This window comes from Balaenoptera acutorostrata, chromosome 6 (genome assembly GCF_949987535.1).
Source record: "Balaenoptera acutorostrata chromosome 6, mBalAcu1.1, whole genome shotgun sequence".
Taxonomy (NCBI): domain Eukaryota; kingdom Metazoa; phylum Chordata; class Mammalia; order Artiodactyla; family Balaenopteridae; genus Balaenoptera; species Balaenoptera acutorostrata.
This window is the reverse complement of record NC_080069.1, coordinates 2514465-2538305: the sequence shown is the minus strand read 5'-3', so window position 1 is coordinate 2538305 and position 23841 is coordinate 2514465. Positions and strand designations below refer to the sequence as shown.

Below are 23841 nucleotides of genomic sequence, written 5' to 3'. Positions count from 1 at the left end.
TGTCTTTTTTAAAATGAACTACGTTTGGCTGGGGGTAGAAAAACCTGTGGAGAATAAAGCACGTGGTAAGAGGCGGCTTTCTTGATACTTTCTTTAAGAGGCGGTTTTCTTGATACTTTAATTTTCCTGTGAAATGGAACTTGTCTTTTTTTTTTAAACTAGTTTATTTAATTTACTATTTTTGGCTGCGTTGGGTCTTCGTTGCTGTGCGTGGGCTTTCTCTAGTTGCGGCGAGTGGGGGCTACTCTTCGCTGTGGTGCGTGGGCTTCTCATTGCGGTGGCTTCTCTTGTTGTAGAGCACGGGCTCTAGGCACGTGCGGGCTCAGTAGTTGTGGCATGTGGGCTCAGTAGTTGTGGTTCGCAGGCTCTAGAGTGCAGGCTCAGTAGTTGTGGCGCATGGGCTTAGTTGCTCCGCGGCATGTGGGATCTTCCCGGACCAGGGCTCGAACCCGTGTCCCCTGCATTGGCAGGTGGACTCTTAACCACTGCGCCACCAGGGAGGTCCCAGAACTTTGTCTTCTTTTACCTTCCTTTGTAGATGGAGAGCTATGAGATTATTCATGTTTTTCACCAGCAGTCTTGCAAGATGGTCATACTTCCCAGGGAATTATTTTATAATAGTATTCAAAGTTTGAGTTGGCTTTTAGTTTCAGAGTAGAGTAATTGCTGGTTAAATGACTTGCATTAGTGGATCAGACCCAGTTAATGCACGTGTGTGCCTCTCTTAAAACAAAAGTTGAAAAATTGAATTTGTTCCTTGATAATTTGATCTGTAGGAAGTGGGGAACAAAGGATTCCAAACAGGGCTTTTAAAATCAGTTCTAATTAATTGCGTGTGCAGTTGCATCGGTGGAGATGGCGAGGCAATTAGTCTAATTATGTTTAAAATAACAGTTGCATGCCTCAACAGACGTCACACCCGCAGGCCTGCCTATCTTTTTCTACTTTCTCCTTTAGGCATGTGGTGGATTTTTTGGCCATTAAGCATGACCTCGTCAGAGTCTGTAGAGCAGAACAGAGTGACAGGCTGCAGAAGGGCAGGGTCACAGACCCCCCAGCTCCGCCACAACACCTGCCCAGCACACTTAGGTGGCAAGACTGAGACGTGCTGGGGACCATTTTTGTTCTCTAGCTACTACCTCCCCCCACCAACCAAATCTTATTTTTGGAAGGCCGAGCTCTCTCTGAAATATTTTTCTCATGCTCCAATTTGGAGTAAACTATAGCTGAGTCCCGTTCTGCACACAATGAAATGATTTGAGTTTCAGAGTAGAACTTGAATAAGCAGCACCTTGCCTGACAACTTACCCTTAGCATGAAAGAGAGCTGCAGGCCAAGGGGGAGTGGCTGGAGGAGGGGCCACCTGGCTTGTGAAGTCCTCTTATACCCGCCAGGTCTTCAACTAGTGCAGCTACAAAGGATGTGACACCCCTGACAAAACTGTTTTTCTTTTCGACGTAAGCAGTTGGTGTTTGCACAGGAGAATGAACCAGAGATGTTTTCCCTGCCTTTTCATTAAAAGCTAACCGGAGCGCTTTTCTCTTCCGTAGATTCGGTTTTATGGGAAGACGTATCGAAGGTGGTCTTCTGTAAATCCTCCCCTATTGCCCTTCCTTTGGTTTCTGGTAGCATTAAAAATGATTTATAAATTACACGTTCGTTTTACAGGATATCCTGCCGTTACAAGACTACAGTCTTTATTACCGACCTACCACAGCGATTTTGCTTTTTCTTTCAGCTGCATTTGCTGTATTTCTGACTGTGTTATTTGCAGCAGAAACTGGGGCTTGACTCTCATTGCTCTAGTTACGGCTGGATGGTGTGGTTTTCTCCATGTAGGTTTCCTCCTGCAAAAATGGGATCTTGAGGGTAGATGGCTGATGGTGTTAGGCCAGTTGGACCTTTGTTTTCTGACTGTTTTTGCTAATCCTGGTGTAAGAAGACAAGCTTGCTTCATCTGTGGCTGTCAGAATGCAGTGGATGTAGGTGAGCGATAGACAAATTTAGATGGAGATACTTAACACGGACATTTGAATATGTAGATCATCGGGCAGTGAGGCTTGTGCGCGAGCATTAGGGCCTCTCTGTTCACGGTTCATCCACAGACACAGGCCTTAACTCTGAGTGGATCCATTCAGAGGTGACAGTTACATTTGCCTTCCTTCTTGGAGGTTACTCAAAGTGTTGTTGTTTGAGAAGTTTATTCTTCCTTTAATCTTTGAAACAAAACCACTCTTCTTAATATGGTAAGCATAAGCACATTCCTTTAAAATCTAGACCAGTCTAGGAATTTGGTTTGTAGTAAAGCAAAAGATAAATGTATTCTTTTAAGCGGATGTTCGATGCTAGTTGTGCTATCATTGTGCTGGCGTATCTGCTCACAGAATACGGGTGTGTTTGCTGTAGCGTGTTCACCTCTGTGTGTTGTATCATCCCTGTATACGTGTATACACGTGTGCGTAGTCATCTCTGTATATGTGTCCCGCGTTTTGCGTAACCTTTAATAAACACTGGGTAACTCACGTTTTTGCTTTGTTATGATATCAGTACCTTTTTCATGCAGAGCCTTATTTACTATCCTTTTTGTTTCCTATTAATAAACTGTTAAATAATAGTACAATTTAAAGACATTAAAGGAGTTAACAGGTTATAAAAACGGAACTGAAAACCACGGGTTAAGTTTAGAAAAGCTTATCACTGGGGTTGCAATTGTGTCTTGGTTAAATATGTGCAACTCAAAAAAAATCATTATTTTGTCCTCTGTATGATTTTATGAGACAGCCTTCCCATATTCTATCTTGAATATTGTCTTAAATATTCCCATATGCATTTTGGTGTTGTTTTTCTTTCCCCTTCAAGTCATTCTGATTATAGTTAGATGAATTTAAATTATTAACTTGTGGTCTGAGAGAATTTAGATTGATTGACATTCTGGCATTGGGAGTATAGTGAATTCTTGAATTCACAAAAAAGAAGATGTATTGTGAAACTGCAGAATTGGGTAGAAAGAGATCGGCTGTGTAGTGGCTTTAAAAAAAAAAACTGGGAAGAGCTTTTACAAAAGCAGCAGGAAGTTCTTACTGAATCAGCACTAGGCCATTGTGTGGAGGGGTTTGCAGATTTCTAATTAAGCCACTGAATACTTACAGTCCTCAATTCACATGGAAAACTTTGAGAATGGTGGTTGAGGCTCCTGTCCAGTTTGTGTGGAGCAGCTGCATGTAACGACTTGAGAGTGAAAATTAGAAAAAAAAAAAAGGTAACGTGCGTGGAAACAGCAAGAAAATTTGAAATAGAGTGTCTTAAAACAAAATAGTAGGACAACCACCAAAAAGTCACTCCGTGTAATTTCGAGATCAGACAAAGGGATGGCCAGAGCATGATGGGAGCGTGTAGAAGCCTGTTGCTAAATCACAAACGAGCAGGAGTACGGTTCACAACCTCGTTTACTACTCTGTTGCCCTGGAGACAGACTGCACATATCAACTCTGGTAACACCAGGGTAAGCTCTCCTTGTCTGCAGTTATTTGAGTGAAAATCTGAATTTGTGATTTGAAAATACGAGTTGACCGTAGTCGGTGCGACAAATTACATTTGTGGCTGGGTGGAGATTTCCAGTAGGTTCTCAGTCATCTTGTGGAAAATAATGACATCAAGGATCAGAAATAAAATCTGATTCTAAAAAGTTCAAATAGGAAAGCGTGGTACCTGAAAGCAAGACTTCCTGAAAACCCAGGGCAGAGGCTGCCGAGACTGATTTAAATGTCAGGCATCCTCTCACTTTGTAGCGGAATGAGGTAACTGGAGAATGGAGATAACAAAATTAATAGTCAGGGGAGTGCTGAAAATATTGTTTAAAGGTGAAAATGAGAGACCTAGCCTGGAACGATCAAGATCGCATGCAGTTGTAGTTTGAAATGATTCCTTAGAGGAGGTGAGCTTTCCTGCATACCTGTCTGTCTGCTGTGCCTTGCCTTCTGGTGGTGTGCTGTAGTTGCAGTGAGAATGACACTTCACTGATTTTCCATGAAAAACACTCATCCAAGTGTTTAAGAAGTGTCAAATGAAAAAAAAAATCACGGACTTGAAGCCTGGACAGACAGCTCTAATGGAAATGAATTGTCTTCCCCGCGGTGCTATTTTTCGAGACCACCTGCATCAGAAACACCAGGGTGCTTATTAAAAATGCAGATTCCGGGCTTCCCTGGTGGCGCAGTGGTTGAGAGTCTGCCTGCTAATGCAGGGGACACGGGTTCGAGCCCTGGTCTGGGAGGATCCCACATGCCGCGGAGCGGCTGGGTCCGTGGGCCACAACTACTGAGCCTGCGCGTCTGGAGTCTGTGCCCCGCAACGGGAGGGCCCGCGATAGTGAGAGGCCCGCGCACCGCGATGAAGAGCGGTCCCCGCACCGCGATGAAGAGTGGCCCCCACTTGCCGCAGCTAGAGAAAGCCCTCGCACGAACCGAAGACCCAACACAGCCAAAAATAAATAAATAAATAATAAAATTAAAAAAAAAAATCTATGGGATTTATAGTTAAAAAAAAAAAAGAGTTCATTGTTTCATGAAGCTTCATGTTTGGCTTGTTTGAAAAAAAAAATGCAGATTCCTAGTGCCCCCCCCCCCCAAGACTCACTGGTTTCGGTTTCCTGGGGCCGGCCATCGGGAATCTGTATTTTGAACAAGTTCTTGTGCTAATGTTTGAGGAAAACACTTCCAAGATGTAAACGCAGATCTTAGCTATTAAGACACAGGGATTGAATGTTTTCAAATCTCTCTTAACTTTGGAAAATTTTGGAAGTGGTATTGCATCCTGAAAACATTGCTTGATAGAAATGATTATGCGGATGCTAGAACTTGGGTCACTGCACGAGCGAGGTGTCTGTGTGGGGAGAAAAGTTTTCATAGAAAGCAGTTGTATGTTTGGGATTAAATCACAGATCAGATTAATGATCGAAATGGCTTCAGCCAGAATATTTCCCCTTTGGGGAGAGTGGCAGAGTCACTTATCATTATAATTTTTACTCCTCTGTTTAAAAAAAAGTCTTCTAATTCAACTAGAAAAAAAACATACAAATATATATATACATACATATATTTATTTATTTATTTATTTATTTATTTATTTTTGGCCACACTGCATGGCTTGTGGGATCTTAGTTCCCTGGCTAAGGATCGAACCTGTGCCCCTTGCAGTGGAACGGCAGAGTCTTAACCACTAGACTGCCAGGGAAGTCCTTCAACTAGAAAAATATTTGATTAAGAATCACATCCCTCCTTTCCCACCAAAGGAGCCTATTTATAATATTTGGAGCCTATAAGTATTATTGTTTACATGTAAAATTTTCAGATTTCATTGGAAATATGATTGAAGTGAAATGTCATCTTATATTTTTTTAAAACATTTTTTGATGCTATGCCTTCTGCTGTTTTAACTACCCGGTTGTGAATTTAGGGACTGGCCATAAGGGCAGACAACCGGGTTGGCTTTGCAGGGCGCCGAGGGCCTGTGGAGGGAGGCTGGCCTCACGTCCCCGGTCCAGGTGCCCGAATGACACGCCAGTGGGGTCTCGGCCCCGGCTTTTAGAAGGGTAGCCATGTTCTCCTTTCGGTTTGGGTGCATTTCTGGAGCCGCTGATCTTGGATCCCACCCTGGGGCCTGCTGGCTTTCTCCGTGTCTGTGCGTGGAGCTCAGGTGCCCATGTGGGCGGCAGGCCTGCACCAAAGCACATCTCCTTGCTCAGGTGTGTTCCGACCCTTCCTCACCTCTGAGGCCCTTACTGCAGGGGATGGTAATTTAAAGCACAAACAGCACCCCTACAAGATAAGGCCAAACGATCCTACATAGAAGTGGGGCTGAAGTTCACTGCCTGTGCCGAAGGGTGTGTTTGTTGAAGGAAATCTATTTAAGCCCCTTCTAAGTGTATCCAGCCTGCATTTCCTATATTAATTGGAAGGTTTAAACTTAGGTCCGTTTCACATAGACTTGAGCCGTTGGCCTAGCTTTAAATTTTTTAGCCCCTAGTGAACATTTCAAAAAGGCTTCACTCCCTTCTGAGGCCTCCCTGTGGTGAGAAGGATGCTCGGGCCACGTTCAGTTAGTCCTGGACCGTTTACCGAGCGAGCGCTGTGCGCCGGCAGTGTAGGCAGGAAAGGAATAGCGCAGGTTGGCATCCCAAGTTGGAGACAGTTTCTGAAACCACTTCCTTAAATAATTAAGTGAAACTGAGTTCACTGTAAAGCATGTTGAGAAGTATTAATTGACTTTCAGAAAGTTGACCATCTTAAGATTCCGGGAGTAGGTGTCCCAGTGTCCACTTGGAGGGTCTGTGCTCTGTGATACTGACTGTCAGACTTCATTATTTTTATTTTTTAAAATTTTTATTGAAAAAAAATTTTTTTTGATGTGGACCATTTTTAAAGTCTTTATTGAATTTGTTACAATATTGCTTCTGTTTTATGTTTTGTTTTTTTGGCCGCAAGGCGTGTGGGATCTTAGCCCCCCGACCAGGGATCGAACCCACACCCCATGCATTGGAAGGCGAAGTCTTAACCACTGGACCGCCAGGGAAGTCCCTTCATTAATTTTTTTTTTTTTTTAAAGGATTTTCTTATTTATTTATTTATTTATTTATTTATTTTTGGCTGTGTTGGGTCTTCGGTTCGTGCGAGGGCTTTCTCCAGTTGCGGCAAGCGGGGGCCACTCTTCATCGCGGTGCGGGGACCGCCCTTCATCGCGGTGCGCGGGCCTTTCTCTATCGCGGCCCCTCCCGTCGCGGGGCACAGGCTCCAGACGCGCAGGCTCAGCAATTGTGGCTCACGGGCCCAGCTGCTCCGTGGCATGTGGGATCTTCCCAGACCAGGGCTCGAACCCGTGTCCCCTGCATTGGCAGGCAGATTCTCAACCACTGCGCCACCAGGGAAGCCCCCTTCATTAATTTTTAAGGAAAAGTTTTTCACTGATGGGTCTCGTGTTATATTATGATTTGCAGTTAATTAATTGCAGTTCTCCCGAGTATTTTAAAAGATTGTACTTATTTCATTGAGGTAGAAATGTTTGGTAACGAGGCAGACGTTGCTAACGCTGGAACAGTTGAAAGTTTTAAACTTTAGACGACGCCTTTTCATTTCTTCGGAGAAGTCTGTGAACGGCTGTTTAGTGGAAATGCATGTTTGCCTGTTGACTGGCTCCAGGGCTGCTCCTGGCAGTTGTTTGTTTTGTGTTCTGAACAACGTGTGTGGCTCTGAGCTCACCCTGCTAACCTCCTGTTTTTCCCCCTACGCCCTGCCCCTTGGGCGTCAGCTTCTGTCTGCACGTCGCTTGCACACCTGGCCTGCAGGATACTCCTCATGGTTTAACAGAGATGTGTGACCTCGACAAAAACATCCCTTTGTACAAAGCAGGTCGATTGGTTAACCTTCCTTATTGGTGCAGTCGTGGCCGAAAGAGCGACCCACATATGGCTTGAAGAGGCAAAGATTCCACTTGAGGAGGGAAGTAAGCAGGAAAAAGATCATCAAAGCATTACTGAGGTGAGCCAGGTGTCTCTGGTATGGTCTCGTGTTTAGGAACTGGCCAAAGTCAGGCTTGGTCTGTAGATGTCTGTGGTCAGAACAGACTTTTCGTTTTAACGGACTAGCCACCAAAATTTAAAATTCTGGGTGTACATGAAAATGTATTTTTTTCTGGAGAGAGGGCCCCTGCACTTTCCCCGGGCTCTCCCAGGTCTCCACAGCCGGACCGTGCACGGGTCTTGCTGTCCCCTGGGGGAGGCTGCGGGGTGCCCACCCTTTGCGGTCTCAGCACTGATTCCTCACGGGGCGAAGCCTGCATCTGACCTTTGTCCTCACTGCCTTCTTCCTCTGGCCGGCCACAGGGTACTCCCCTTGATTTGTCCAGCACCCTCTGTAACTCGCCGCCAGCAAGCTCCCCAGATTTCATGGCTCTGCCCGTGACTCAGCTGATGGACCTCCCACCAGCCACGTTCAGGGCCTTGTCATCCAGACCTGCACTTAAACAATATGTGCAGGGGGGGTGGGGAATACAGTGGGAGATTGGGACTGACATATACACACCAGTATGTATAAAATAGATGACTAAAAAGGCCCTACCGTACAGCACAGGGAACTCTACTCAGTACTCTGCAATGGCCTATGTGGGAAAAGACTCTAAAAAAGGGCGGATAGATGTCTATGTGTAACTGATTCACTTTGCTGTTCACCTGAAACTAACACAACATTGTAAATCAACTATACTCCAAGAAAAATTTTAAAAACATACGTAAAGCTCCACATACACATTTTATCACACCAGCCCCCTGACTAGGTTATTTTTCAGTAGCGTAAGATACTTTTGAGTATGTAAACGTGGTTCTTCTCTCTACGTTTAAGAAAGTCTCCCTCCGTTTTCTTCACCAGAATTATGTCTCGTAAAGACTTCAGAACCTTGCGTTTGCAACAAGCTGGTCGTTGATGGGGGCGACCTCCTGTGGGCATGGACGATGATTTCCGCTCTCAAAATCAGTTTTACTTTTCTCCCAAGTAAATAAAAAGCACCTGGTGGGAGTGGCCTTGGGACGATTCTGCTCCTCAGAAGGTTCCGTGACGCCAAGCACGATCCTCTCCCCGCCCCGTCGCCTTGCCTGCGTGTCAAGGGACCTCCCCGGCTGGTTCCCCGTCCCGTCACTCCTCCTCTGCCTGCCGATTCTGTCCCCGCCCCCTCGACCTCAGGAGACGTTCATTACTGTGCGTGTCACACAGCCAGCTGGCACTGCACTTTGGGCTCCTGTTGAATCTCTAGTTGGCTGGCAGATTGTCTGCTCGTTGAGAAGGAGATGCGTGTGTATTTGTGTTTGTTGATGTGCGTGTTATTGGCAGAGGCTGAGGCAGGACCAACAGTTAGGCTGGTTAAAGACAGTCGTCTCTCTTCCACTCTCTTTCTTTTTCCATCACTTTGTACCAGAGGAGATCATGGGTGTTATTATTCAGGTTTTTTTTTTCTTTTTTATGAGTTGTTTATTTATTTACTTTTTTTTAAAAAATGAAGTATAGTTGATGTACAGCATTACGTAAGTTATAGGTAGGTGTACAATATAGTTACAATTTTTAAAGGTCATACTCCATTTATAGTTTTAAAAATATTGAATATGTTCCCCACGTTGTACAATGTATCCTTGTAGCTTATTTTATACATAATAGTTTGTACCTCTTAATCCCCTACCCCTGTACTGCCCCTCCCCCTTACCTCTCCCCAGTGGTAACCACTAGTTTGTTCTCAGTATCTCTGAGTCTGCTTCTTTTTGCTTTATTCACTAGTTGTATTTTTTAGGTTCCACATATAAGTGAAACCATACAGTATTGGTCTTTCTCTGTCTGACTTATTTCACTTAGCGTAATGCCCTCCAGGCCCGTCCACGTTGCTGCAAGTGGCATTATTTCCGTCTTTTTTATGGCTGAGTAATATTCCATTGTGTATATATGGACCACATCTTCTTTATCCGTTCCTCTGTTGATAGACATTTAGGTTGCTTCCACATCTTGGCAACTGTAGATAGTGCTGCTGTGAACACGAGCATGCATGTATCTTTTCTAATTAGTGTTTCCATTTTTTTCCGATCTATGCCCAGGAGTGGAATTGCTGGGTCGTGGGGCAGTTCTCTTTTTAGTTTTTTGAGAAACCTCCGTACGGTCAGTGAGTTATTTGTTAGCGTCTGAGTCTGCGTATTTATCGTTTCCTTCTTAGGATAGTCAGGAGCAGTATGTGTATCTGCCCAGCCCTTCCTTGTGGCATGAAGCCCCTCGACCCTGGCGGCGAGGCGGCCGGCATGCGGGAGGGGTTAGGGTGGACGGCGGGTGCCGACCGCACCGGGCGGGTTCCGGGTCTTCACGCCTGTGAGCCTGGGTGGTTCTCACTGCAGCACCGGGAGGTGGTCGCTGTTACCATCTCGGTTTCAGGGATGAGGAAAAAGACACGGAGAGCTGAGGGACCAGGTGAAGGTCCCTCAGCTGGTGAGCGCGTGTGTCACTGAGGGCGGGTTAAGCTGTGGCTGCGGGCAGGCGGCCCTGCAGTCCGAGGGGTCCCCAGGACCCACACTCAGTGCTCACTCGTGCCGCGTGCCCCGTGTGCGGTCCTCGGAGCCCCGGCGCCGTGGAGGGTCCGTCTCAGCTCTGCTTGCAGGAGGGGGCTGGCCAGCGGGCTCTGGCTTCCAGAGCGTCTCCCGCCACCCCCCGGAGGTGACATGTTTCCCTCCTGCTCACATTCCATTGTGCACACCCTTGCCGGGCCCTGACCCAGTTTGAAGGCGGCGGCAGGTGCATCCTGCAGGGAGCAGTGGGGTCTGTGAGCAGCCTCGGGACTAGCCTGGTGGGGGACCCAGCCTCTGCCGCAGCGCAGCCACCACAGCCGTGGGGAGTGCGTGGCAGGTGGCCTAACGCGCGTGCTGTCCACGACGGTTTTGTCGCTTATGGTGCAGAGGGCGTGTCTTTGAAAGAGATTAAGTAAAATCCCCCTGCAGTATGCTCGTTATTACATGATTTGTAGTTATGAATATGGCATGCTTTTATACGAGAGGTGGAGGAGCAGGATGGGCGGGAGGGTGGATTCTGGATTGAAATGCCAGTTCTGTGTGGATTTCCTGTGTGACCTTGGGTGAGTTACTTGACCACTCTGTGCTTCGATTGCCTCCGTTAAAATGGGAGTAGCAGTAGCACCTGTCACACAGAGGTACTGTATCATTTAAAACAGAGTGGGTATTGCTATTAGAATAGCAAGTGTGGAATTCATAGTAAATATTGAGCAAATGGCAGCTACTACCTTTTACTGTGAATTTCGTCGTGCCACAGAGTAAATGACGTCTCTACAAACTTAACTCTACGCAAAACAGACAGACGGCCAGGTTGGCCTGTCAGGGTATCGCTCTGTTGCCATGGAAGCCAGGTTGTCCTGATGCTTGCTGCCAACAGTGTTCATAAATTGCCATCTGTGCTCATCAAGAATCAGGGAAGTGTTGCTCTGAGTCGTGTTTCCCACGGTAGGGTTACAGGTGGTATCCTATTTCAAGAATATCAACGTAAAAGAACCTGTTGATTTAGTTATCAAATACATTTATACCCAGCAAATGAGTGAATGAAAATGCAGATGTGTAAACCTAAGTGAGAAGCCTGGTGTGTAAGCTCTGGAGCAGGGGTCATCAGTGGAGTGGTCTCGACCCCCAGCGACGTCCGGCAGTGTCTGGACCTGTGTTGACCTCGATGGGGGACGTGGGGCTGGCATCTAGTGGGTAGAGGCCAGAAATGCTGCTAAACATCCTACAATGCACAGGACAGACCCCGCCCTAGAGGATTATTCAGCCTAAAATGCCAGCCGTGCCAAGGATGAGAAACCTGACCGAGAGGTAGAAGTCTGTACACGTGGATGCCTTTCATAGCAAGAGCCCTCCGGGTCAGGTGGGATCCCGTGCAGTCAAGGCCGTTGTAACCCCCTACTGGAGATAGTAGGCGTCCGTCTCCAGACGCGTTGGGTGCTTGTCCTAGCAAGGCTGTGCCCTGGGCGTGGCGGGGCTGGTCAGTGAGAAGTCTGCTGCCAGAAGTGCGCTGATTCATCCTTGGTGAAGGCAGTGATCAGGACCTCTCTGGTTAGAGGCAGTGAAGGTTCTCCACCCAAACCCATGCTCTCTGACTGCCGTGGCGCTGTATTGGAAGAGTTGTGTGTAGTTTGCGCCCTGTGAGAGCTTGAAGCTTGTGCTGCTTGGCCTGGGATCATTCTCGATCTGGGCTTCTCAACTGCGAACCGTTGGCATTTTGGTTCCTTTTGGGTGGGTCTGTTCTGTGCGTCGTAGGATACTTATTTAGCGGCATCCCTGAAACCTACCCACCAGACGCCAGCAGCAGCCCCCTCCCCAAACCCCTCCACCTGACCAGGAGGGACCTAAAACCCTGGAAGCGCGCCCCATGGAGGCCCAGTTCCGGAGTGGTTTGGGTGAGGACGCTGCTTTTCCAGGGGTGTTTAGGTGGGCTAAATGGACGGGTTTGGCAGAGTGAGGTGAGAATGGAAGAACCACAGCAGCAGCAAGCAGCGGTACTTCTCACTTTGGGGGTTCCTTAGGATCAGCATGGCAGGCGAGGGCTATCTCAGAGCATAGGACAGGTGAGCAGATGGTACTTAACAGGGATGGAAGAGGTGAAGTCCTGCGTTAAGTATTTGATGGGCATGAATCTTATTTGGGGGTTTGAGCACATCACCGGAGAAGGGTAAAAATCTCTAGTAGCAGCCAGCTTTCAGGGCTCAAGCACAGTTTTCCCAGGTGTACCAAATCAGCTTCATGTGGTGTAGCTGTGATGTGTGTACCCTGCTGTTTCAGTCAGAAGGCATCTGATCCCAGGTCGGTTCATTTGCCCTGGGCACGCCAGGGACGTGATGTGACCAAAGGTGGCCTGTGATCTGACCTTCGAGGGGTGCAGAGGAGGGGCCGGTGGCAGGAGGAGACCTGGATTCAGGGCCGTCTCTGCCGTGGTTCCGGCACTGTCGTGTGCCCTGGGGCGAGGCCGTGACCTGGCTGAGGCTCAGCGGCCCACGTGGAAGGGCGTGAGGAGGCCCAGTTGGTCTACCGCTCTCAGGGCCTGTGAAAACCGTGATGCTCTATGACTTGGTCCGCCATGTTTCCTACTTGCTTTATTTTACTGTCCCCGTTGCTGCAGTGAGTGGTCTTTTCCAAGCGCGAACGTGAGCACTGAGGCCTCTGCTTGAATCTCTCAGGGCCTCTGCTGGGTGGAGCACAGAGCCTCTCAGTGTTGGCCCCGTCCACGGGCTGCAGGGCTGCCGTCCACTCTCCCTCTCCCCTCGCTGGCCCTCACTCGTGCCCTCCCCAGCCGGCCGGCGCCTAGAACAGATGCTCAGCTGCCTCCCTCCCCTTGTCCACCTGGCTAGCTCCCCGGCCTCGGGCCCCTCCCCTTAGCCAGGTAGCCAGGCCTGCCTTTTTGCCAATAATGTGTCCTATGTTTTGGATATATTTCCATTCTAGAATTTTTAAAACTGTTGAAAAAATTTTTTTTCATTTTTTCTCCTTCTAGGCTAATAGGTTTTTTTTTTTAATAATTAGTTTTCTTTTTATTTATTTATTTATTTATTTATTTATGGCTGTGTTGGGTCTTCATTTCTGTGCAAGGGCTTTCTCTAGTTGCGGCGAGCGGGGACCGCTCTTCATCGCGGTGCGCGGGCCTCTCACTATCGCGGCCTCTCCTGTTGTGGAGCACAGGCTCCAGACACGCAGGCTCAGTAATTGTGGCTCACGGGCCTAGTTGCTCCGTGGCATGTGGGATCTTCCCAGACCAGGGCTCGAACCCGTGTCCCCTGCATTGGCAGGCAGATTCTCAACCACTGCGCCACCAGGGAAGCCAGACTAATAGGCTTTAAAGACAGGACCTGATACTTATATATCTTTATATTTCTCGTGTCAAACAGTGCCCGAGAGGTATTGGGTATTTGGTGAATATAGCTGAAGGAATCAGTAATTGAAGAGAGATGGTCCAGGCAGAAGTAGAAAAAGTCATCAATTGTTCAGGACTCTGATGGCAACAGAAGTGGGAGTTGGTGCTTATGGGTCATCGGAGGAGACGTATCCTGTCACGGCTTTGCGGAAAAGCTAATCTTCACAATTTAGGATCTGGAGTGGGGGAGAGATGTATTTTCCTTTGTGTTTGTGAATAACAAACAAATTTGGGGCAACAAACATGATCAGCCAGAGTGTCGTGAAATCAGCAGTAATGTAATAACAGGACACTCAGCCAGAGTGTCGTGAAATCAGCAGTAATGTAATAACAGGACACTCAGCCAGAGTGTCGTGAAATCAGCAGTAATGTAATAACAGGACACTCAGCCAGAGTGTCGTGAAATCAGCAGTAATGTAATACAGGACACGTTTGCGGAATGCTCGTGTGCTGGCGCTGTTCTCAGCATCTGCATATGTTAACCCAGGGCCCTTGCCTCTCCCGTTTGTTCATGAAGAAACGTGGATGCCGGAAGGTGAGCAGCCCAGGGCACGCAGCTCGTGTGCAGAGCTGGGATCCTGCCCGGGCCACGACCTTGTGGTCTTCATATGCTGTATCTTAGCAACTCTCAGAGCAGGTCGCTCATTGACCACAGACAGTGTTTTTTAACCTGTTGAGCCTAGTGTATTGTTTCTACTTAATAACTATAAATTTAAAGAAGTAGATCTCATTTATAGAATTTTTTAAAAAGGGAGAGTCACTAATATTTGAATAGCTAATAGTTTAAGATTAAAGGTGAGATTTTTAGTTTAGATTGAAATGTTTCTAGACTTTTATTGAAAAACAGGGTGAGAACCACTTAAAAGCAATTCCCCATCCCTTCAAAACTAACCTCCGCTTATTTGAATTGAATATTCTTTTTGATTAACTCCGTGGATGAAGAAAAAAACCTTTGGAATGCCTTTTACCAATCTGTTGCTTACATATAGTGGATGAAACATCCATGGCTGTATTTGAGGACCAGCATTTTGAGTAAGATACATTTTGACTATTTATAGACATGATATGGTTTGTTTAGACAGGGATCATTTAAAGTCATATTGAGTTAAACATTGTTTCTTCTAAATGACCCATGCATATAAATACCATTAGAGGCTACAGTACATTTTCACAGTTGTGTTGTTTCAAGTAAATCTTAATCCTAGCTGCAATATGGCATTGATTGTACATTTGATATTTGCAAATAGATCCCATAAACTCTCGTGGGCTAAGCTGGGGCTGGTTTTGTTCCCACTTGCTAGGAGACTGCCCTGAGTGCTCAGTGAATGATGCCCTGTGCAGATGTTCTCATTCTCCGGAGGTTCACAGGGGCGTTGGGAAAACTTTCTGAGAACAGTGAGGTTGAACACTTAGAGCTTTCAGTGCTTTGGGACTTGTAAATTTTAAACAGTTAATATGCGTTGGTGACCCTCTAAAAGAGGATAATGTATACATCCTTTCCCAAACACATGTGACCACAGAAGAGGTTTTTTTGTTTTTTTGGGTTTTGTTGTTGTTGTTTTTTGAGATATACCCATTTATATTTCCAAGTGTTCCAAGGAACACAGTCAATTTGGGGAACAAAAAGGTCATGTATTTTAGAATAAATTATTATTAAAATTGCTCTTTAGAAGATTCAGAAACTGTTCCTCTGATCATTATTTAAAGAAAGTGGCCAACAGAAGTATTTGAGAATTGAATTGAGTTTGACAAAAGTATTCTTAATTAAATTCACATATTTATTCTATGCAAGTCTCTTCACTTAATAAAAAAAAGGAGAATTGTAAAGATGAGTCCATTTTCCCACAACTGAGGTTGGAATTAAAATGTCATGTTTTATTTTTATTGGAAAGCAGTGACAGTTGAGACAGAGTTCAGATATCTTTGGTTGACTGAATGGAGACCTTGAGAGTTTCTGGAAAAACTCACTCTTTGGAGATGCAGTAAAATTAACTTAATGGAAGTGTAGCCATAGGTCAACCTGACTGTAGCAGAATGAATTATACCTACAGGAGCCTTTGGATCTTTTTTGGAATAAGCCCTGAAATGGGCTTATAGGAGGGATCAAACTCTCCATGAACCTAAAACAGCTCTTTGGTGGGGCTTTCTTGCTTTTATTATTATTATTTTTTACTTAAAGATAGTTTCTGGTTTGTACTCTAGGAGCCATCTGAAATTTCTTTCAAGAACAGATTTCTTTAAAAAAAATTTTTTTTAACACTACCAAGTTCTACAGATGTTTGTAGAATTATTCAGCAGTTGGTCAAGAACTCATAATTGGAGCAGGCAAATCCAAAGAGTGTATGTGTGGGTGTGTGTGTGTGGTATATGTCTGTGTGTCTCTATGAAAAAAATAAAATGGTATGTGTACTAGTAGATGATTAGAAATTGTGGGGGCCAGAGCGATGGCCCCCCTCCCCCCGAATCCTGGGACCGGCGAACACGCTGTCACGTGGCAAAGGGGAAGTAGGGCACAGATGGGATTAAGGTTGCTCCTCAGCTGACCTTGAGGTGAGGAGATGACCTGGGCGTGCCCAGATGGGTCCAGTGGGGTCCAAGGGCCTTTCGAAGGAGGAGAGAAGCAGAGAAGGGCAGAGTGATGCTGCGTGAGAAGGGCTCAGCTTTTGCTGCAACTTTGAGGTGGAGGAAAGACCCATAAACCAAGGAAGGTGGGCGACCTCCGTATGGGGGCAAAAGCCAGAGGATGGTTCTTCTCTGGAGGCTTCAGAGAGGAGTGCAGTCCTGTCCACACTTGATTTTAGCTCAGCGAGACCCAGTTTGGACTTCTGACCTCGGAACTGTTAAGACGATCAATTTGGATGGTTTTAACCCGTGAAGTTTGTATGAATTTGTTACAGTAGCCCCAGGAAGCTAATACGCATGTGAACTCTGCTTGAGTCGACTCCCTGTATTTGAAGATCACCTCGTTTTACAGCCAGTGTTTTCTGGTGCAGATTTTGTAGTTCTTATAGAAGATGTGCATTTAGAGTATGTATTCAGTGGTGATCTGCTTACTGCTCCTTTAAAAAGTGACGCAGTATAAAGTTAAAAAGTGACACAGTGTAACGACTTGTTGAAGAAAAATAAGAATTGAAAATGCATCCTGTTATTTTCATAGGGAATAAAATCCTTAATAAAGTTCAGATCAGGGCTTTGGGATTCAGAGTCACTTCATGACTCCAGGATTTATAGAGTTCCCTTCATTCCCTCTTGTGAAATACCTTTTAAAAAGTTTTCCTTATGAGTGGCCTGAATTGAAGCGTTTGGGGACGCGGGAGATTCTGCTCTAGAATCCTGGATGGTATGTTTCCCTGCGGGAAATTCCACTGTAACCACCCTTGCCCTTTGACATTCCTCTGAAAGTGGCCGGGTTTATCTTGATGGCATTGCTCTGCTGCCTGGGCATCCGAGGTCTCTGCTCTCAAGGTGTTTCCACCGGTGGAGAGTAATTACCATCAGTGTGTGGTACAGCGAGATGAGTAATGCAGAGATGCCGAGGGACCTCCAGGGGCCCCAGCTACCCCCGGCAAATGTTGTTTCAGAGTATAAAGTGCTCATTCAGATTTTAAGAGAAACACTGTGTTGCTGGGGGCTCCAATACAAGTTGTAAAGCATAAATTCCAACTTGACACACCTGTTAAGAAAACCACTTACTTTTGTCCCCATTGGTGGTCTCCGTGAATCATTTTACTGTGTACCTATCAGTGAAAGATGGAATATTTGGTGACAGATACATTTTATTCAAGAAGAACATTTTTAAATTATGTGAAATAGGGAATAGTTCTTTGCTTCTCATGTGCCATTTCAAATCTATTTAGTGTTTAATAAATTGAGTTTTTTGAAAATAGATTATTGATTGATGTTATAGTCTAGTGATTTTTTAACTCCCTATTCTTGTTAACATTTTGTAATTGGAATTAATTGAACTACCAATTCTTTTTTTATGTGTTTGTAAAACCAGTTTAGTAATCGAGGTGTGTACAACTTAGATTTAGAATTAAGGGTAACTAATGCTATTTTAACTCATTCAGTTTGTTACCCAGTCACAGTTATTATAAGGCTTTACCTTCATGACAGTTTTGGTGCACTGAATAAATATAGTTATAAAGATACACTTTCATTATCTACAGTAGTTTCCTATTAAATTGATGGTGTGTCACGGCCAAATATTTAGAAAGTTTCTGACCTGAAGCTTTTTGTTGTTGCTTTGTGCAGTTTCTGTACCTCCCTTTGGGGAGGGAAGGATGGTTAAATGAAGTTAGCATGAGCTATGATTTATTATCTCATTAATTACTTAATTCATCTAGGTATTCTGTTCTCTCCTGCCTTTTTTTTTTTTTTTTTTTAACGAAGCATCATCAAAATTTTCTTCCTTGTAGCATCTTAACGTGTTTTGCTTTTGACTGCTATGGAATGGGGGTGTTTTGGTGACCAGGAAAAACCTTGGTATAGAGACACGACAACTATGGTGGAAAGCAGAATCCTTTCGATTTATGAATTTGAAGCTGAATTGTAATGTCAAGTGATTGTGAAAAACAAACCCAGTAGGAGTTTAACTTAATTTCAGAAACAAAATATACTCTTATGTTCAGCATGTTTTGCCTTATCTGGAAGCTGCTTCTTTGTTCACTTACCACAGGTACTTAACCACCCACCTCTTTCCTTTGCATTAAACGCACAAAACGAGACAAGTGTGAGTCCCAGCCTGGCCTGTTCTGATGTCCTTACTGGGACAGTGGCCGTCAGGATGCTCTCTCCCCCCCTTGGTGACGTTCAGAGTACGCTGCTGGCTGTCTTCTTTGTCTTGTCCCTTAGATGCATCGCCCCGAGGGTCCGTCTCTCCCTGACACTGGGGTCTTACCTCTAGCTCCTCGAGTTCATTCTCACACGACCTCTCCCCCACCCCGCCCCTCCCTCAAGCGACCCCCGCCCCTTATTCCCTTCCTCTCGAAGCAGCTTTGACCAGCGCTTCCCCTCACCTGCGTCCCCCTCCAGGCGTCCCTCACCTGCGTCCCCTCCAGGCACCTGTGCGTCTGACTTTGCCACACAGCTTGGTTCCTGAGGCTCCTCCTCCTCCCGTGCCAGCCTTCAACCCAAGGTTTCCTCTGCCCACCCCCCAGGTGGTGACATCAGTCTGTGACTTCAGTGGGGCCGCCTTGCTGATGGCCGAGCGGTGACCCTGCGCTCTGCCTGGGCTCTGGGCCCACATCCAGCTGACTCTCCTGCTGGGGAGGCGTCTGGCCGAGGTGCCTGAGGCTGAAGCTGGGCGCGCTGCCCTTCTCCTCAGGCCCCTCCTTCTCCGGGTCGGCTAGTTCGTGGCCCGTCACCCTGTGCCCCCGGGGGAGTCTCGGGCGGCGGGCATCACCCCTCGGCCTGTCTAGGTGGCGTCCTGCCCCCAGCCCCCCGGGGCCGCCGCACCTGGCCTCCCTCTGCGGTCTGTCCTCGTCCCTGCGCAGCGTGCGCACTGTGCTGGGGTCTCTGCTGAGAGGGGGCGATCTGCCCCGGCACGCTGTCACCTGCGGAAGGCCGCCACGTGGCCCAGGCCGGCCCCGAGGGACTCAGGTGTCCAGCCTCTTCTCTGATGTCCCTTCTTCAATGCTCTGCCCCAGGCAGTCTCTGCTGGCCCTCTCTTCATGATCCCTCCCCCCCCGCTACTCTCCAGCACCCCTGCCATGCCAACCCTGTCCAGGCTGTCGTGACCCCCGATGACTGCAGTGTCTGAGCCCCGTCACCCCAGGCTGCCCTCCCCTCCCAGAGTCAGGCCCTCGAGCAGCAGACAGAGACGTCTTCTAAGGTAAACTTCTGGCCACAGCTCCAGAGGACAGACAGCGTGCTCCTTCCTCTGCTCCCAGCACTGCGGGCCCCTCGGTCGTGCTCAGAACAGAGTCACACCGACTCTTTGTGACGGCAAAGCCACGTGGGATCTGGCCGGCCGTTCTCAGGGGCGGCTCTGCCCCTGTCCTGTCCTTCCCAGCAGTGTTTGGCACGAGGGTGGCTCTCTGATGGTTACAGGGATGGTCCTGTTGGCTTTCAGTGCCTCAGGGCCCAGGTTGCTGAGCAGGACGGGACCACCCTCTCCTACCCCAGTGACAGCAGTGCCCTTGCTGGGACAGCGCACCCCTCTGCTTGCCTTTCCCGTGGCTTCTGTCTCCCGTCCACTCGCTGGTTCTACCCCAGCCTCCCTGGTCCTGCGAGGCTGCTGTCGCCCTCCTGCTCAGGGCCTCTGCACGTGCTCTCCCATCCTTCCTTCCTCCGCCTGAGTCACTTCTCTCACTTGGTGCGGGTCTCTGCTCACGTGTCACCTCCTCCTTGGTCCTCTTGCAGCATCCCCCCAACATCACTGCGCCTTTACTCCGCTTTGTCTTTCCTCTCGGTACTCCTCACGACCTGTCGTGAGCTTTTGTGTTTGCCCGCGGGTCTGTCTACCCATCTCCTGCCCTGGAGAACGAGCTCGTGAGCGCGGCGCCCGCCGGTCGCGTTCGCGGTGCACCCCGTCCCCCGCCAGGAGGCGCCGTGACCGCCTGGTGCCCGTGCCCTGCGCTGACGCGTCCTTTCCGGAGGGCGCTGTGGGGCGGGCGTGGACCGAGGGGGCGCGCCGCTCCCGCCCCTGCTGCCCGCACCGGTTCCGGCGCTCCGTCTGCACCTCCACTTCCCGCCGTCGTTTGGGGGCCCTTGCGGCTGTGCCGTGTCCGATCTGGCGGCTCCTCAGAGCGCTCCTGGGCCTTTATCTGCCTACCTCCTCCCCCGTCACTTGAGCAGGTGCCCGTCCGTGTCTTCCTGGAGGAGAGGCCCCCCCTGAGGTGTGGGCCGGGAAGTGTGCATATGGGGGGGGGACCCGGGGCACCTGCAGGGGCCTTGGAGGCCACGTCGTGGGTGCCTCCCCCGTGGGGGCGGGGGCTGCGGCTGCGGCTGCGCAGGCCGGCGGGCGCGTGGGGCACCTGGTAACCCACACGTGTCGGGCGCGCCGTCTACACCGCGCACATCCTGGGGCTCCACACACACCCACAGGACCAGGGGCTCCGTCCACACCGCGTGCATCCGGGGGCGCCGTCCCGCCCATTCGGGTTCTGGGGCAGCCCGTGCAGAACTTCCTGTCCAGACCGCTTTCTCAGCAGAAGTGGTGAGTTAGGGGTATGGTCGGGAGCAGGACGGATCTCGGGGAGTTAACCCGTAAAAGTTAAAGCGTCACAAAGTAGAGAGTTGTTAACCCCAGTTCTCTCTCACTTTTAGTTGTAAAATGCAGTTTAGAAGGTGAAAGATTAACAAGGGAAACAGAAAACTGACTGAATTTTATCCTCAGATTATGATTCCACTTTTATTGAAGCAGGCTTTGTTTTTATTTTGTTCCAGTATTTATCTAACGATGTTGTTAATTTGGAGTTAAACTCTTATTATCTTAAATCCCTGTTAGGAAGGTGTCAAAATATACAGAACAACCAATGACTTATAATTTAAAAACAGGTAATAATCATTGCTGATTTTATGTTGCAGAATGTTTTCCCTGGGAGGGAAACAAGTCAGCCTTAAACACCAAACAAATGGATCCGATATATGTTATTATCACACTTCATGATGTACACGGAGGAGCTAGTGGCGTGTCCTTTGGGTGGAGGAAGGGAGAAAGGCTTACTTTTAGAAGGACGAATTGTACAGTTTATTATATTGTAGTCTGATTATCCAGTAAGCACTATGGTTATGCTTTAGCTTAGCAGTTTAGTATATGTGCTATACAAAGACTCAGGATCCCTCTAATAAAAAGCTATTGGAATTGTAGAATGTAGATATTATGTGCATGATGAAACATAAAATTCATGGCAAATTTTAGGGAGGAAAAAATGAAGTGTTATGTCATCTTGGATTTAACAGCTATGCTCTTTTTAAAAATATTTATCTATTCATTCCAGTTTTATTGAGTTATAATGCACATAGAGCACTGTGTAAGTTTAAGGGGTACAGCATAATGATTTGACTTACATACATCGTGAAATGATTATCACAGTAAGTTTAGTGAATGCCCATCTCATATAGATTAAAAAAATTTTTTTTTGCCCTTTCTGTGAGGACTCTTAGGATTTGCTTTCTTAACAACTTTCATACAGAACATACAGCAGTGTTAATTATATTAATCACAGGGTACATTACATCCCTAGTACTTCCTGTAACTGAAAGTTTATACCTTTTGACCACCTTCATCCAATTCCCCTCTTCCTCCACCTCCACCTCTGATAACAGCAAATCTGATCTCTTTTTCTGAATTTGTTTATATGTTTTTGAAGTATAATTGATCTATAACACTATGTTAGTTCAAGGTATACAATATAGTAATTCAATATTTATGTGTATTTCAAAATGGTCACCATGCTCAAACAGCTACATTCTGTTATTATAAGACATAATTGTAGATTGTTAGGTGCATTACCAAGAGTATAGTCTTTATAGGCTGAAATGAAATGCTGTTGTGGAGAAGGTTTTAGCCTACTGCATATATTTGACCAAATCTTCTTTTCCAATGTCAACGTCTTCTAAATTTCCCCAGAACAGAGTTGTTAGTATGATGGATTATGGTAAAGCTTAAGTTATACATGATTTTTCTTTGATGGAGATCAAAACCAGCAATTTGGGCAGTTTTTGAGTTGTGTTTTTGTTTTTGAAGCCTTAAAAGGGCTTCCACCGAGTCTGCAGGGTGAGGGACTCAGCTGGTTCACTCTTTATCACACTTTGTTGAAAAGACTGATTTTTTTATGTGTTTGGAGGCTTCTCAGAGTTCTGTTTATAAACATTGCCAGGAGCAGAGAGCTAGGAATCTTCCACTCGAAAGAAAAATGACAAAAGGAATAAAATCATGACTTGACTTGCCATGGTTTGGTGCCCCTTGTCTCATCCTGATGCCACTGGGGCCACTCCGGGTCCCCCGAGGCATGGAATGGGTGGTGTCAGCAAGTTGGAAGCTGTGTAAAAGGCAGCGTATGCCTCTCATTTCTGATGAACCGCTCGGGGCCCTTTGGAATTACAGTTAAGTTGTGTTTAAACCATTTTGACACGTGACGTTCAAATTTAACTGAACTTTTAACTAAACCAGAATTGTCTGTTAAACTTCTGCCTTGAAGGCACATTTTACATGTGACTGACCTTCCATCTCATTCATTTTCACAATAATCAGAGCCTCTGCTGTGACTTTGTTCTTGAGCATGATGATACTGACCTCGTGAAGCGTATGGATGGTAGGCTCTTTCTCCAGTCGCGTTTTCACGGAAAGTCACGTTCCCTGTGTGTCACCCACCCCTACATGATAGGGGGCTGATAGCGTGGTCAGGCGGGCGTGCGTGATGGTGAGCTCGGAGCTGTGCGGTCAGCTGTCTGGCTGAAGAGTCCAGTGTCGTGGAAGCGACTCGCTCTGCAGCTGGGTGCCCAGGTGCCCAGACTGCTGGACGGTGGGCCAGACCTTGAATTGCTAAAATCTGCAAAGGCCAGACAGCGGCCGCTCTTGAAGCCGAGCAAGTGTCCCCCATTCCTCAAGCCACCCATGCCAAAATGTGCATTACAGAAGTACTAGAAAAAGGAAATTTATCTTGTGGAAGAGAGGATCACACAGAGGTTCATTTGGCTCATTCATTGCTGACCAAGGAGAGCTAGTATAAATGTTTACTCCTAGAACTTGTCAAGTGACATGTATTGAGAATGAAATTTATTCTTCACAGTCTTCCTGTGAGGAGGCAGCCAGCTCTGGGCGTTTTTCTTCCCCTTACAAGGAGTTCATAGTAAAGACAGAAAATCGTGTCAATTTCAATCTCATTATTAAAACAGTCAAAAGTATGTGCAGTCTAGAACACAGACTATTTCCTGGCTTAGTTTTCTCTAGTTGTAGACAGGCAGTGAGGCATACTGGCAGACTGACGATTCACTTTGAGTTGAAGTAATTTTGATGTCTCTTTAAAGTATTAATGAAAAGTTCCTCTTTTTTCTTCTTCCCTCCCTTCTGCTTTTCCCGTAATTTAGATTAGCACAAGCTAATTTGAATTGATTGCACGGGTGTTGATTGTTTAAAAAAAAAAAAAAAAACTATCCAAGTATCATTTTTGTCACTGAGACAAAATTAAAATCTCGGAATAAAAAGCATGACATTTAAGTGAACGGAATGGTTTTACACAGGGTGACAAGTAAACAATTGATTCTGGTGATTGCTGGCTTGATAAGAGAAGATAGAGGAGCACAAATGAAGAAATATTCTCACCTTCAACCCTTATAAGCCCCTGGTTTCCGCAGCAGGAAACGCAGGACCTGGCTCTGGGTCAGGGGGCAGCTGTGTCCCGGGCGCCCG

The 23841-nt window shown here is 46.8% G+C and overlaps 1 protein-coding gene across 5 annotated transcripts in view; it reads left to right on the top strand.

Moving 5' to 3' along the window:
• The window catches only part of SH3RF1 (SH3 domain containing ring finger 1), a 164331-nt gene that overhangs the window by 19409 nt on the left and 121081 nt on the right, over positions 1-23841 (top strand). The window lies entirely within an intron of this gene.